Source organism: Lutra lutra, chromosome 8, assembly GCF_902655055.1.
Source record: "Lutra lutra chromosome 8, mLutLut1.2, whole genome shotgun sequence".
NCBI classification, from domain to species: Eukaryota; Metazoa; Chordata; class Mammalia; order Carnivora; family Mustelidae; genus Lutra; species Lutra lutra.
In genome coordinates, this window is record NC_062285.1 from 91120645 (window position 1) to 91137271 (window position 16627).

Genomic DNA, 16627 nt, shown 5'->3' on the forward strand with positions numbered 1-16627 from the left:
GGAAAGGCGAACATTTTAATCAGCTGTTTTAAATATTTTTAAAGGACTAGTGCAAGCAAACTTAAAGAACTAAAAGAACATGTGAGAATAATGATTAGCTTGTTTCTCATTAGAAAACATGTATGTGATGAAAGAGACAAAATATTTAAAATCCAAAGTGATAAAAGAAATGTCAACCAAGAATTCTATATCTATAAAAACTCTCTTTCCAAAAATAAGGGAGAAAGACATTCCCAGATAAATAAAAACTTAGAGAATTAGATTTTCAATCAGACCTGCCCTACAAGAATGAAGAGTGTCCTTCAGATTGAAATGAAAAACACTAGATCATAACTTGGATTTACATGAAAAAATTAAGATCATTGGTAAAGGTAACTATATGGGTAAATATAAAAGGCAGCATAAATATGTTTTTATTATAATTCTTTTTCTTCTATCTTATTTAATAAAAAAATTTCATAAAACATAATATCAGTTGGTAAAGATGTATAATTTATAAATTTGTGCAGATGTTTAAGGCATACAGATGTAACTTGTATGATTACAATTGCACAAAGGGAGAGGGGACTGAGCCATACAAGAGCAAAATTTTTTGATACTACTGAAAGTAAGTTTGTATTAATTGGAACTGGATTGTTATAAATTAAGATGTTAATCATAATCCCCAGGGCAACCACTAAGAAAATAACTGAAAAAAATATATAGTAATGTGAAACAAAATAATTAAATTGCACACTAGAAAATAATTATTTGACACAAAAGAAGACAGTAATGGAACAATAGAGGCGCAATAAGACATGAGACCTATAGAAAACAAATAGCAAAATGGCACACTTAAATCCTAATAAACCAATTATTACATTAAATGTAAGTAGGTTAATTAATAATACTGTGTTGTATATTTGAAAGTTTCTAAGAGAGTGGATCTTAAAATTTCTCATCATGAGAAAATAAAATTTTAACTGTGTGGTGATGGAGGTTAACTAGATTTACAGTGGTGACCATTTTGCAGTATATACAAGTATGGAATGATGTTATACACCTGAAATTAACATAATATTGTATGTCAATTATACTTCAGTAAAAATATCTATCTGGTAACAATGATTGGAGACTTCAGTACCTCAATTTCTGTAATAAATAAAACTAAACAGAAAAGCAATCAAACAATGGAAGATTTAAGCAACACTATACGTCAACAAGGCTTGATAAACATCCATAGAACACTTCACTTAGCAATAAGAATTCTTTCAAGTGGATGCTCTCCCTATTGACCATATGTTAGGTTGAAACACATTTAAACAAGTCTTAATCAATTTAAAATGACTAGAATCATATGAGGTATGTTCTCTTACCACAATGGGATGAAATTAACAAATAATAACAAGGAAATATAGAATATTCATAATTAAGTATAAATTAAACAACACACTCCTAAATAACAATGGGTTAAAGAAGAAATCACATGGAGAATTAGAAAATACTGTAATATGTACAAAAATAAACATATAACATACCAAAAAACAAACAAAAAAAAACCTTAGAGGATGCATAGAAAGCAGTTCTTAGAGGAAAATGTATTGCCATAAACACCTATATTTTTAAAAAGGAGACCCAAATCACTAACCTAGCTTTCTACCTTAACTAGAAATAGGAGAGCAACCTAAACCAGAAGTAAGAAGTTACAAAGCAAAAATAAAATTTGAGAGCAAATACAGAATATAAAAGCAATATAGAAAATCAGTGATGCCACAAGATTTGTTTTTTTTTTTTAAATCAACAAAATGTTAAAACTTCAGCTAGAATGACCAAGAGAAAAGAAAGAAGACTGAATTCCTTATTGTCTGTCCTACTTGCCAGACTGCATACTCCTTAAAAGCACAGATATCATGGTTGAATTGTCAGTTCTGTGTCTCCAGTACCTATTTTGGTGTTTAGCACAAAGCAGCAGTCTGTTAAATATTTGTTAAATAAATAAATGAATAAATGAACAAGTGCAACTCAGTGGAATAGAGTGACTTCCCTACATTTATACATTACTAGCAGTCAATCTTCAAATTGCATCCATTTATGATTTCCAGCCCAGGATTTTACCACTTGCCTCACAAGATGTGTTAAGCTTCTCCATCTCAAGCTTTTACTACTGAAGTGAGCCAGATCTATTTTGTTTCCTTTTTATCTGATCTTGCTACTCCCCACCCACTTCTTTAAATTCTATTTGAGAAAAACTCTATGGTGTTGGACAATAGCACTTTAAACATTTTTTTTCAAGTTACCCGATGTGGTTTTAAATTTCCTGTTAGGAGACTAAGATAAATGTAAGCTAGGGACCTAAAGTTCCAGAGCTTGAATATGAAGATCAGTAATAAAGATTTCTTTTTAGCAAATCTTTTCAATAATTGTTGCAAGTTGTTATGATTTTCTACCCAGTAGGCAATTTCTACCTTCTTCTTTCCTAATACAAATTGAGAGTCTATTCAGGCATTCAATCTCTTCCATGTGGCTATGGTGTTCCAAGGGACAATAAATACACTCATTTAAATCAGAAGATGAGTCCCAGTTGGTTCAATAATCATGGTGATATGCATTCTTTGCCAGCAGTTGGGGTATGAAAGACTAGTGAGGGATAAAAGCTAACATTTTTTGAATACCAACTTTCAGCCATGCACTATCTTATGTGATTTACATTGAACTTTTGCAACTGCCCCATATGATAGTTACACTTATTTCCACTTTAAGTTTAATATAATTGATGGACAACTAGAATAACTGGAATTTAATTATTGTAGATTTGACAAACCCTGATAAAGAGGAATTGGGCAGATTATCTAAAATAAACTTTCTCAGAAATATGTTGCATCTGGTCTAGAACTTTGAAATTACTAAAGGTTCTGGTACCTGTGTAAAAAGCCCAAGAAGAAATATGCTGATAACTAGAATGTGAGTTATCTCCAGGCAGGAAGAAGAGTAAGAACTAGGAAGACTTGGGAAAGAAGGTTATTTCAAAGGATATGGGATAACCTGAATGCTGTGAGAATTCGAGGAGACCAGGGAAAATAGAAATGCTTATAAAGTCTAGTGAACTCTCACTGACAGACCACTTTCACTTTTTCCAAGCAGCATAAGCAAAAGATCAGCTATTAGAGAATGTATATATTCTTCACTGGTTGCCCTTGTGTCTGTATGTGATTCTTGGAACAGATACAGCCTTTTGTGAGCCTTTTGTGAATTATTGGTGACAATAATTCCAATTAATAAACAAAAATAACAAGATAAAAAGATGGACAGCTCTTGATCCTTGAACTATTGAAATTGCTCTCTCTGAAACTACCCAGATAATGTTAAGCCATCTTGAGTCAAATTACTTGTTATGTGCATCCAAATGATTAATACAGATACTTTTCCTTTGACTTTCTTTTTTCAGGAGACATTGATTCCTAATTATTTTAGTCAACTGACACATGTTTTTTTGCTGTTGTTTCTTGCAACTAAAGTCGTCCTTGTTTTTACTGGAATGCAAGTTCAGAGTTATTGAAGATGAAGAGTGAATAGACAGACATAAAACCATCCTAAAGAGGAATCTCAGTATCTAAGAAGTAACAGGTTGAATATTTAGAATGTTGACATTAAAAGAATAATAAAAGCATATAATTACATAATAAACCAACAAATTCAACAACTTAAATGAAGTGGCCAAAAACTTGTCTGTTCTCTCTGAAGATTGCTTTGACTATTCGAGGTCTTTTGTGGTTCCACACAAATTTTAGGATAGTTTGTTCTATTTCTGTTAAAAACATCTGGAACTTTGGTAGGAATTGCATTGAATCTATAGACTGCTTTAGGCAGTGAGGACATTCTAATGATACAAATTCTTCCAATTCATGAGTACAAAATATTTTTCCTATTTATTCACGACTTCTTCAATTTCTTTCATTAATGCCTTATAGTTTTCAATATATAAATTTTTCTTGTAGTTTTCAATATACAGGTTTTTCACCTCCTTGTTTAAATCTACTCAAGTATTTTATTTTTTATGATACAATTGTACATAGGATTGTTTTCTTAATATTTTTCCACCAATTCATTTTTAGTGTAAAGAAATGCAATAGATTTTTGTGTATTGATTTTTGCATGAGAAAATACAAAAATAAAATCACTATGATAAGAGGGAATAATCTTAGAGTTGTTAGATATTAGAATTATCTGACAAAAATTTTAAGATAACCACCATACAAATTCTTCAACAAGTGATTATGGACACATTCAAAACAAATGAATAAATGGAATGTCTCAGCAAATAAGTACAAGATATAAAGAAGACCCAAATGGAAATTTTAGAACCTAATATGAAAATAACCCCCCCAAATGTTTTCATTTAAATGAATAAATAGGATCAACAGCAGAATGCAAAGGACAGAGTCAAAAAGTTGGTGAACTTAAAGAGAGTAAAATAGAAAATAAACTGAACAACGGAGAGAAAATAGATGAGGGGGGAAAAACAAACAAACAAACAAAGCCTCAGAGATCTGTAGGACCATAATAAAGGATGTAGCATCCATAACATTGGAGTTCCAGAAAGAGAAGAGAAAAGGTAGAGCTAAAAAAGCACTCTAAAAATTAAAGGTTGAATGTCAAATCTGGCAGAAGATAGAAGATTTCATATTCAAGAAGGTGGGCAAACCTTGAAAAAGGACAAATATAAAGAAATTCATGGCAAGACACATCATAATCAAACTTCTGAAAAATAAGACAAAGCCAAAATTTTGAAAGTAATGAGACAAAAAGTTTACGTATAAAGAAGAAAAACTGAATGACAGGATATGGGAGTACCATTGCATTTTCCAAGTGCTGAAATAAAGGACTGAAAATTCAGAATCCTATACCTAATGAAAATATCCTTCAGGAAAGAAAGGGAAATCTGGACATTCTCTTTTGAAAGTGAACTTTGAATTTGTCACCAACAGACCTATCCTAAATAGGTGGAGTAGTTGAATAAATAATAGTTGAAAGAACGATAGTTAAAGAAAGTTCTCTAAATAGAAAGGTAACATTTCAAGAAGGAACATTTGAACACAAAGCCAGAAGAAAGAACACAGTAAGAGCAAAAATATGGGTAAATATGATAGACTTGACTTCTCATTTTGTGTTTTCCAAGTCTTTTCATGATTGATGTGGTACTAAATGTATTTACAGAAAATATTTGTAAATTACATTTAATTAGGAGAGGAAAAAGAGTAATAAAGAGATGTAAGTTTTCTACACCTGACTCAAGTTGGTATGTCAATGCCAGTTGACTGTGATAATTTTTATATATAAAATGCAATACCTAGAACAATCACTAAAAAAGCAATAAGAGACATCCATTCAAAATAATATAGGGAATTCAAAAGGAAATTCTAAAAAGAATGTTCGAGTAGTCCACAAGAAGATAGGAAAAAGAAAACAGAGAAACATAGAACAGACACATATCAAAAAATACAAGTGGCAAATTTAAGCCCTAACATATCAATAATTATGCTGAATATAAATGGTTTAAATACAACACTTAAAAAATAGAGATTGACAGAGTGGATTAAATAATATGACACAAATATGCTGTAAAAATAAATTAATTTTAATTATAATGTACATAGGTTGAAAGAAAAAGTGTAGAAAGAGACCTATTATAGGCACCTTAATCAAAGGAGGACAGGAGGGGCGCCTGAGTGACTCAGTTGGTTAAGCAGCCAGCTCTTGATTTTGGTTCAGGTCACAATCTCATGGATTGTGAGATCAAGCCCTGAGTCAGGCTTCCCACTCAGAGTGGAGTCTTCATGGAATTCTCTGCCTCTCATTCTACCTTTCCTCTGCTTGTGCTCTCCCTCTCTCAAATAAATAAATAAAACTTGAAAGAAAAAAGAATAGGAGTGGCTATTTAATATTTAATAACAAGTAAAATAGACTTGTAAGTTTTTAAAAAACCATTACCAGAAATGAAGAGTGAAGTTAATGATAAAATTTCACTTACCAAAAATACAGAGCAATCTTAAAAACAATCTGTCAAATATGGGAAGCAAAAACTTACAGAAAGAAAAGAGATGAAAGCATGTCTGCAATCATAGTAGAAGATGTTAACACTTCTCTTTCAACAATTGGTAGAATAAACATAAATTAAATAATATTATAGAAAGATGCAACAGCACCATCAACCAACAAGATCTAATAGACACTTATATAACACTCAACCTAACAAGAGGAGAACATTCTTTTCAAAAACCTGATAAACACATATCAAGGTAGACTGTATCCTGGACAATTAAACAAACTTTAGTAAATTGGAAAGTATGAAAACAATACAGAGAATTTGCTCTGACCTCAATGGAATCAAACTAGATATTGAAAACAAAGACAATAAGAACGTCTCCAGATACTTGTGAATGAAACAATCATCCACGGATAAAATAGGAAGTCTCAAGGAAAATTGGCAAAGATATTGGACTGAATAAATACAATCTATCAGTATCTGTGGGATGATTAAACGAAGGCCGTGGTGAGAGGGGAATTTATAGTGCTAACTGCTTTTTTTTTTATTGTGCCACTTTTTTTTAAATTTTTTAAATTTTTTTATAAACATATAATGTATTTTTATCCCCAGGGGTACAGGTCTGTGAATCACCAGGTTTACACACTTCGTAGCACTCACCACAGCGCACACACCCCCCAATGTCCACAACCCCACCACCCTCTCCTGACTCCCCTCCCCCCAGCAACCCTCAGTTTGTTCTGCGAGATTAAGAGTCTCTTATGGTTTGTCTCCCTCCCAATCCCATCTTGTTTCATTTATTCTTTTCCACCCCCCCCAAGCCCCCTTTCCTCACCATAGCACATGCCCTTCCTAATGTCCATCAGCCAGCCACCTCATCCTCCCACCCCCCCTCCCTTCCAGCCACCTCCATCAAGATAAAAAGCTTTTGCACAGCAAAGGAAACAGTCAACAAACCAAAAGAAAACTGACAGAATGGGAGAAGATATTTGCAAAGGACATATCAGATAAAGGGCGAGTATCCAAAATCTATAAAGAACTTATCAAACTCAACACCCAAAGAACAAATAATCCAATCAAGAAATGGGCAAAAGACATGAACAGACATTTCTGCAAAGAAGACATCCAGATGGCCACAGACACATGAGAAAGTGTTCCACATCACTTGGCATCAGGGAAATACAAATAACTGCTTTTATTATAAAAGAGAGAAAGTCTGATATCAATGATCTAAGATTCTACAACAAGAAATTGAAAAAGAAGAACAAAATAAACCCCTAGCAGGACTAAGTAGAAAGACTGGTAGACTAGTAAACTAGTCTACTAAGGACTAGTAGAAGGAAGTACATAATTAATGCAAGATTAAAAATTAATGAAATTGAAATCAGAAAAACCATACACATTCAATAAAAACTTTCGCTCTGTAAAAGACTCCATGAAGAATATGAAAAGGCAAGCTGCAGACTGGAGGTAAATATTTGTAAACATATATCAAACAAAGGATCTAGGTTTGGGCAAAAGACACAGATATTTTATTTCAGAGGACATACAAGTGTCAGCTAAGCACATGAAAGATGTTCAACATCATTAGCCCATAGGGAAATATGAACTAAAATCACAATGAGATGTCACTGTATACTATCAGTATAGCCATTGGGAATGTACAATGCAGTACTAATGGGAATGCACAATGGTACAGCCACTGTAAGAGTTGGACAATTTCTTAATAAACCAATATGAAACCACCAAACCACCCATTAATTACACCTCTGAACATTTATTCCAGAGAAATGAAAACTTAATTTCATGTAAGGATGTAGACACAAATGTTTGTAGCAACAAATTTTATTCATAAGAGCTCCCAAACTGGCAACAAACCAAACATCTTTTGAAAAGTTTGTCTGTGGTACAACTCTACAATTGAATGCTACTTAGCAATAGAGAAGAAGCTATTGGGAAAACTGAATGGGAAGAAATCAGAGAGGAAGACAAACCATGAGAGGCTCTGGACTGAGGATTACAGAAGACAGGAGGGTAGAGAGATGGGGTAACTGGGTGATGGATATCAAGGAAGGCATGTGTTGTGATGAGCCCTGGGTGTTATATGCAACTTATGAATCGTTGAACACTACATCAAAAATTAATGGTGTTGGGGCACCTGGGTGGCTCAGTGGGTTAAAGCCTCTGCCTTCAGCTCGGGTCATGGTCCCAGGGTCCTGGGATCGAGCCCCGTATCCGGCTCTCTGCTCAGCAGGGAGCCTGCCTCCCTTCATCTCTGCCTGCCTCTCTGCCTACCTGTGATCTCTGTCTGTCAAATAAATAAATAAAAATTAATTAATTAATTAATTAATTAATTAATGGTGTACTATATGCTGGCTAATTGAACATAATATTTTTTTTTAAAAGAAGGAACTATTGATGCGTGCAGCTACTTGGATCAATTCACAGAAGACTATACTGAGTGAAAAAAAAAAAAAAAAGCTGGGGCGCCTGGGTGGCTCAGTAGGTTAAGCCACTGCCTTCAGCTCAGGTCATGGTCTCAGGGTCCTGGAATCGAGCCCTGCATCAGGCTCTCTGCTCAGCAGGGAGCCTGCTTCCCCCTCTCTCTCTGCCTGCTGCTCTGCCTACTTGTGATCTTTCTCTCTCTCTCTGTGTCAAACAAATGAATAAAATCTTAAAAAAAAAAAAAACAATCCCCAGATGTTACATACTGTATGATCCTATTCATATAACATTCTTAAAATGACAAAATCATAGAAATGAAGAATGGGTTAATGTTTGTCAAGTCTTATGGACAGGGGCAAGGGCAGATAGAGATGAGGGAGAGGCAGGAGGGAAATGCATTTGCCTCTTAAAGAACAATCAAAAATATTGATAGGGTAATGGATTTGTTCCATAATCTTAACTGCATTGATGTCAATATCCTGGTTGTGATATTGCATTATAGTCTTCCAAAATGTTGCCATTGGGATGAATTGGTTAAAGCTTACAATTGCATTTGAATCTAAGATTATCTCAAAAATTTTAAAAATTAATTAAAAATGTTTGACCCTTCAACTTTTATCTGTTTATTTTTATAGGTATATACTCATTCTACCTGCATTACTACAACATCCTCATTTCTGATTTTACAGGAAAGTTTTCTCAAGTATTTATCCTTAAGTACAATATATTTATAAACACTCTTCTATAATCTATAAATTAAAGAAGTTCACAAAACTCTTAGTATGTTACAGGCATCAATCATGAATTTATGGTTAAATATAGCATATACTTTATTTTATATTTTTTGAGTTAGTTTTTTTTCCCTTTTAATCTGTTAATGTGGTAAATTTGGGTGATTATTTTTTGAATGAAAAAACAAAATTTTTTTTTTCTGGAATAAAACCAATGCTGTGTGGTATATTATTTTATATATTGCTGAGTTCAATTTTCTAAACTTATTTTTAAAAGTTATTCATTTATCTTCATGAGTAAGATGGGCTGGTCAGGTTTTGATTGCAGTGTTTTACTGACAATATCTTTTTATCTTCTTTGAAAGAATTTGTAATTTCTTATTTCTTCCTTATATGTTTGGCAAATTGGAACATGAAATTATCTGGGCATGGAGTTTTTGTTGATTTGTTCTCATGTTTTATTTCTTTCCCAAAAGGATGTATTTAGTTATGGATTCAATTTATTTAATAGTTACAAAACTATGCCATGTTTTAAATATTTCTTCTTGTTTCAATTTTGGAAGAGGTGTTTGTCTGGGATGTGTCAATTTTACTTACATTGTCATCAATGTTAGCCTAAAATTACTCATAATATACTATTATGATTTTTTATGTTTGCCTTGACTTCTCCTACATTTGGAAAATTCCCTTTAAGGGTCTCCATTTTCCTTTCCTAACATCTTGCCTCAGTAAAGACCAACCCAATCCATCAGAAATATTTTAATGTGGGACGCCTGGGTGGCTCAGTCATTAAGCATCTGCCTTCTGCTCAGGTCATGATCCCAGGGTCCTGGGATCAAGCCCCACATCGGCCTTCCTGCTCAGTGGGAAGCCTGCTTCTCCCTCTCCCACTCTCCTTGCTTGTGTTCCCTCTCTTGCTGTCTTCTTTCTGTCAAATAAATAAATAAAATCTTAAAAAAGAAAGAAAGAAAGAAAGAAAGAAAGAAAGAAAGAAAGGAAAGAAAGAAAGAAAGAAAGAAAGAAAGAAAGAAAGAAAGAAAGAAAGAAAGAAAGAAAGAAAGAAAGATTGATTTTAGTGTGTTAGTGGTGCCTGGGTGGCTCAGTCAGTTAAGCTACTGACGGTTTGGGCTCAGGTCATGATCTCATGGGTCTTGAGTTTGAGTTCTAAATAGGACTCCAGGGGGGAATCTGTCTGAAGATTCTCTCCCTTTGCCCCTCCCCACTCATGTGTTTTTTCCTCTCTCTCTCTGTCTCTCAAATAAGTATAAATCTTAAAAAAAATTTTAATACATTTAAACTTCAGATTGATTGGGCAAAAGAATGGTAACAATTCCTGAATGTCTTCTACCTGCAGGTTTTTCTCCCAGTATGTAAGCAGGTGCAAAGAGATCTACAAGAGTTATAAGTAGTTCTGTCCAAATTCATCACTCAACTGATTGAGCTACCCAAATGCCCCCAAACAGATATATTTTAAATCACTTACTGGATCAAGCCTTGACCTGCCTAAAATTTCTATGTTACATTTGCCATTTCCACACTATTGTTTTTGAGAATATTCCCCCAAAATGTTTTCTACATTTACATGTAGAAAAGCCTGGGACTAATTTCTGTAAAGTACTAAGATATGGTTATGCATTATATCTCATCTTTGTTACAGTTCTTTTACATCTTTTACTTTCAAAAATAGCCAAATTTTTCAGAGTCCAAGTTTATGTATATGTGAACACTGTATTTAACCTTCACTGTTTCAAGTCAGGGAGAAGAACTATAACAGCTCATACTTTCCAAACTTAGAAAATTCAAAGAGAAAAGTCAGCAAGCAGAGAAGATTGGAAAGTGTTGAGAACTGGAAATTCCCCCACTTACTCATGGTTACCTGTGTTGACCCTTTACAGTAAGCAATTAGAAAGCACATGCACACCTGTGATTTAAAAATAAATTTTACCAACTTGCATAATTTATACTAATTTGAGACAAAATGTTAAAAACTAAAGGTTCTATTTCCAAGATTAAAAGCCATTCGGAAACCTAATTCACCCATTGAAAGAAAAAAGAAGTTTCAGGAAAAAAGAAAATGATGAACACTTAGTCTCCGGAAATTGTCTTAGGTCGGAAGTTTGCGGTCCCTATGAACGTGTGCTACCAAAAACGTCCTCCTGAGCTGCTCTCTGATAAGGACTGTACATCCTGTCTTCTCTGCATCACTTTGCATCTAGCTCATATTACTTCATTTCCTTTCTGGGACTTGCCCCGGATTTTTCATATAAGGTCAAGAGCTGCACTGACTTCTGGTGTCCTGAGTGGCTTCTTCCAAATTTGTCCAGACACTAATTTCTCTAAGCCTCACTTTTCTCAAATGAACTATGAAATGTTAATGATAATCTCTGCCTGTGGATATCCCTCAACTTTTTGATATGTTATGCATGAAATAAAACATACATCTCTGAAAGTATACACATACGTTGTTATGTATATAGGAGATTGAAAAAAGTTTAGTTGCACTAGTTTTGTTTCTTTAGTTTTCTTCATGTGTTTCTTTGCTTTGGAGAATTGAATGCATCTGGGCTAACCACACAGGAAGCTTGCTTCCATATTTAGATGAATAAGGGGCAACTGAAAAACCTGACCCCAAAATCTTTCCTGCATTGCATCCTGAATCTCTACACTTGGCTTTGTCCTATTTACTATAATTCCACATGTAGAGACACCTTCCTTTGATTTAACAAATACTGATTAGTAATATGAACATACAATTTATTGTATATAGTAAGACACTCTGGTGAGTGAAGTGGCACCCTTTTTTATAATGACATCAGGAGAAGTGTCAACCAGAACTGGGCTAGGCAAACCTTATTCATTGTTCTTCCACTGCTTTATGTGAATCTCAGTCGATTGCTTTCTCAAATCTATGGGAGGTTTCTTATACTTAAAAAAAAATGACTGGAGAAGCAGATTAGGGTCCATGGAAAAATATTAATTTTGCAGTGAAGTTCAGGTTATCGTAAAGGACTTGAATAGCAGGAGATCTGGTGGATACCTAGAAGCCCCACAGACGGCATATGTTCTCGGTAATTTGACTCGTTTTTATGTTTGTGGAGGCTGCCTACTTCCACCAATACAAGTGTTATTTCAGTAGAATACTTTGGCTGTTCCCATAAAAACAGAAAAATTACTTCAGAAAAAGGTAACAGATTTTGATCAATGTTATAATGTTTACAGGTATTTATTTTCTTTTTTTAAGATTTATCTATTTGAGAGAGAGAGAAAGTGAGAGAGAGAGACAACTTATGTGGGAGGGCAGAGGGAGAGAGAGAATCTCAAGCAGACTCTGGGCTGAGCATGGAGCCCAACACTGGGCTCGATTTCATGACCTTGGGATCATGCCCTGAGCCAAAACCAGGAGTTGGACCCTTAACTGACTTACCACCCAGGTGCCCCCAGATGTTTATTTTCTTAAAATAAGATCTCATTATCATTTTTCTGTGCCCAATGGTCTATATATATAGTACATATTACACATATGAAGTATATAATAGATGTGACATATATATATATATACATGTGTTTATAAATATTAGCATATAAAAATATATACACTTAATATCCATTCAGTAGATTATGGCTGAAGAAACAAGAAGACTTGAGCACACAGATAAGTGTCTTAGTATCATGATCATTGTCGAGGTGGAACTAGGTGCAACTTCCTCTGCCTGTGTCCTAGACAGACACAGGCCACATTGCATCATTGCAGCAAGAATGCTGTGACTTCTTAATTTTATCTTTTACATCAAATGCAGAAATTTCCCTTTTTATGACTTATGTCAAACCGATTCCTTTATACATCATTAAATGCCTAATATATACCAAACACCATAGTATAACACTAATTTTCTAGTTTATTATTTTTTCTTCACAAAACTTTATAAGTTGGATGCTATTAATTTAATATACAGAGAACAAAGCCAAAGCTCAATGGAGCTGCAGAGTTAACGAAAGTTTGAGCTGATATTCACACACATTCTGTCATGTATCTACCCAATAAATATTTATTGAACTCCTTCTGTGTTCTTGGTACTATTTTATCCTAGAGATTCATTGCTGAATAAGTTAGCCATGCCCCCACTCTTAAAGATGTTACTTTCTAGTAAGGGTAATAATAATAAGTAATAATCATCATAATCATAATCATAAAGTAATAATAATAATAATCATGATAATTATTTTTTGAGAGAAAAAGTGTGTGAGCAGGGAGGGACAGAGGGACAAGGAAAGAATCTTAAACGGGTTCCCCACTGAGTACAGAGCCAGATGTGGGACTTGATCTCATGACCTTGAGACCATGACCTGAGCTGAAATCAAGAGTCAGATGCTTAACCTTAAACAACTGATACTTAACCTTAACCAACTGATACTTAACCTTAACCAACTTATACAGCCAGCTGCTCCAATAATGATTATTTTTTAAAACTATAGAGATAAACATACACATATATCTAATGAGCTACAAAATTTCAGATGAGAATATATTCAACAAGAGAGTAAGGTAATAAGTTGTGGCCGATGGGAGGTAATTTATACAGGGAGTTGGAGAAGTTCTTACTGAGAAGGTGACATGTGAAGTAACATAAATCAGAAGAAAGTGTCAGCCATGGAAAATCCGAAAGTGGAGAGAACAAGAGCAAGAACACACTTCATAAAATTAAGATAAATTGAACTTTTTCAAGGAACAAAAAGAAAGTTATCATAGTGACTTATAGGGAGTAAGAGGGAAAATCCTGGAAAATGATTATTTGCCTATAAAATCTATACTTTTTTAATAATGCTAATCAGCCTAATTGTTCTGGAATATTCACATCTCAAAAATAATTAGTGTCTGACTAAGAAAGTTATGTTTTTCACACAAATATGGGAGTCATCAGAGGGGAAAAGCCACATTAGTAAGTGGTTAAACTGGACCACGATGCAGCTATTGAAAACTGTTCTGCATGTGGAGAACACACAAGGCAAGGATTACCAGTGTGTGTAAAGATACTTTCTTTCTATCTCTTTATAGAGAGACTTGAGAGAGTTCAAATACTGTTGCAGATTTGTAACTGCTCTATTATCCTGTTACTGGACCCCCAGAACCGTTCTTGAGCCTCAATGTCATAAAAATGAACACTGAACACCAGACAAAGATAGCCAGGCAGAGTTTATGAGAAATAGCTTGTATACGAGGGAATCAACAAGAAGGAGGAATGTCGCTCCCCAAAGGGGTAGAGTGCAAGGCTTATAAAGGTGCTCTTCCAAAGGAGGGGCTGGGAGGGGGGAAGCGTCCTTCAGTCCCATGGTCATTATCTGTCATCTTTACTTTTCAATGGACATGAGACAATCACAGGATACCTTTCTCCACAGTCAACATTCTCCTAGGGCTCCAGGAAAGTAGAAATACCTGTGCAAGCAGACTAAATTGTGACTTATAATTTTGCCCAGGCCACCATTAATCCCTAAAAGCTGTTATTTCTCATTTGTTTGCTTTCCCAGAAGGAGGTTTTTGTCTCTAAGAATATGGAAACTTTTAACCTCAGACATTTGCCTCAGGCCTGTGGCCTTAGAGGAATTAAGTCCCCTTTGCTTTTCCTATACGATCTCGTTCCCATGCATTATTCACAATATAGGGATTAGTATCAGAATGTGGACATTAATCCAGATGTCCCAACTTTAGAAGAAAATACAGATCTGATCATAGTTGCTTTCACCCAAAGAAATTAGCAAAAGTATCAGCTGTTTCCCATAAGTACCCAACTTGACCCTTCCATCACTCATCACAATATTCAAGTGCGCACTTGCTATCCAGTGGCCGTCTATAATCCTACATATGTCCCCAAGTAGCACACTACAGTTTAGAAATTTTATGTTTTTATACATATTCTTTCATTAGTTCATATTTATTTACTCAATGCATTCAACAATGCATTGTTGTACTGTATGTACTGTATGTACTGAGTACGTACCAGGTTCCAGTTACTATGTCAGGTGTTAGAGACACAGAAGGGACAAGCCAGAAGAAGTTCTTGTCCCCAAGCAGCTCACAGTCTAGTAAGAAAAGTAGATGATAAACAATGGTATAATATCAGATATCACCAAGTCATATAAAGAAAGATAAAGGTATACAGTGGCATAGAGCATAGAGAAGGTAAGTAAAGACCTTTCTGGGAAGATCACAGTTGAATAGTGAATCAAATGAGTTGAAGGGAGAGCAAGACCTGCCAGGAGATGGAAGAAGAACATTTTAGAGAAGATACAAAGACTCTGAAGTGAGGGTGCGCTTGACATTTTTGTGGTATAGCAAAGGTTACAGCTGAAGAAGACAGTGACTAATAGAGAAAATGGCAGGAAAGGTAGCTAGGGGGAAGCTCATGGACCTTCTCAACTGTAAGCAGGACTTTGGATCTTATGGTAATTTTGACAAGAAGCCTTTGGTGGGGACAGGGTGGGGGGAGGAAGATGAACATCTCACCGAAATGATATGACTTAATTGTAAAACAACGCTTCTTGCTGTTGTGTGTAGGAAATTGACTGAAAAAAATGGAGTGGAAGCAAAGAGAGCCCTTAAGACCAACATATACCTCTACATGTCTTAGGTTAACAAATACGATGGCCAAACTAAGCTGTGGTCGATGATAATTCCCAGCCCACTTAGGTATAATACTTCCACAAAGGCTTTAATCTGAAAACACATAGTCTTTAAAGAGGTGCTATTAATGATGAAAATTCTGGCAGCAATATCAGTAACCAGAGTAATATTTTGATCCCCTCCTTAAATCACCACACACAGACATTCTGCCTTTATAGCTCATTGGGATGGTATTGATACCATGGCAATACATTTTTTATAATAATCACACTCCAAGTGTCTGGCACCTCAGAGATACAGGAAAATCATCTAAAATAGGGAAAATTCAGAGAAGAATAAGCTATTAGGACATATTAGGGCAATCTAAATGAAAGTCAAATATGCCCAAAAAGTTAACAGGAGATAAATGAAACAGATAATTTAAGATAAGCAATTTTAGAACATAGGAAGTTCCAGACCACAAGGTTTCTATTTCCTTAAAGCAAGTGTGTACTAAATGATACCTTAAAAGAACTAGTCCCTAGGGAAGAAGTGAACGATAACCCTTCTGACAGCCAATTGATAGCTTCTAAAGTAAAATTCTTCCAGAGTGGAGAGAGATTCATGAGGACAGAGGTCTTAAAATTCTCATTGAACAGTAATTCCTCTCACCCCAAACAGTGTCAGGTTCATACCACATGCTCAATACATATTAGTCATTAATTAAATAAATGAATGAGTTTCCAAGGGAAATAATTACTCTCCAAATTATTTCCATCTCAAAGTTAAGAATCCTTAACTTTTCATTCTTTACTTAATATGTCGTCTCCTAAG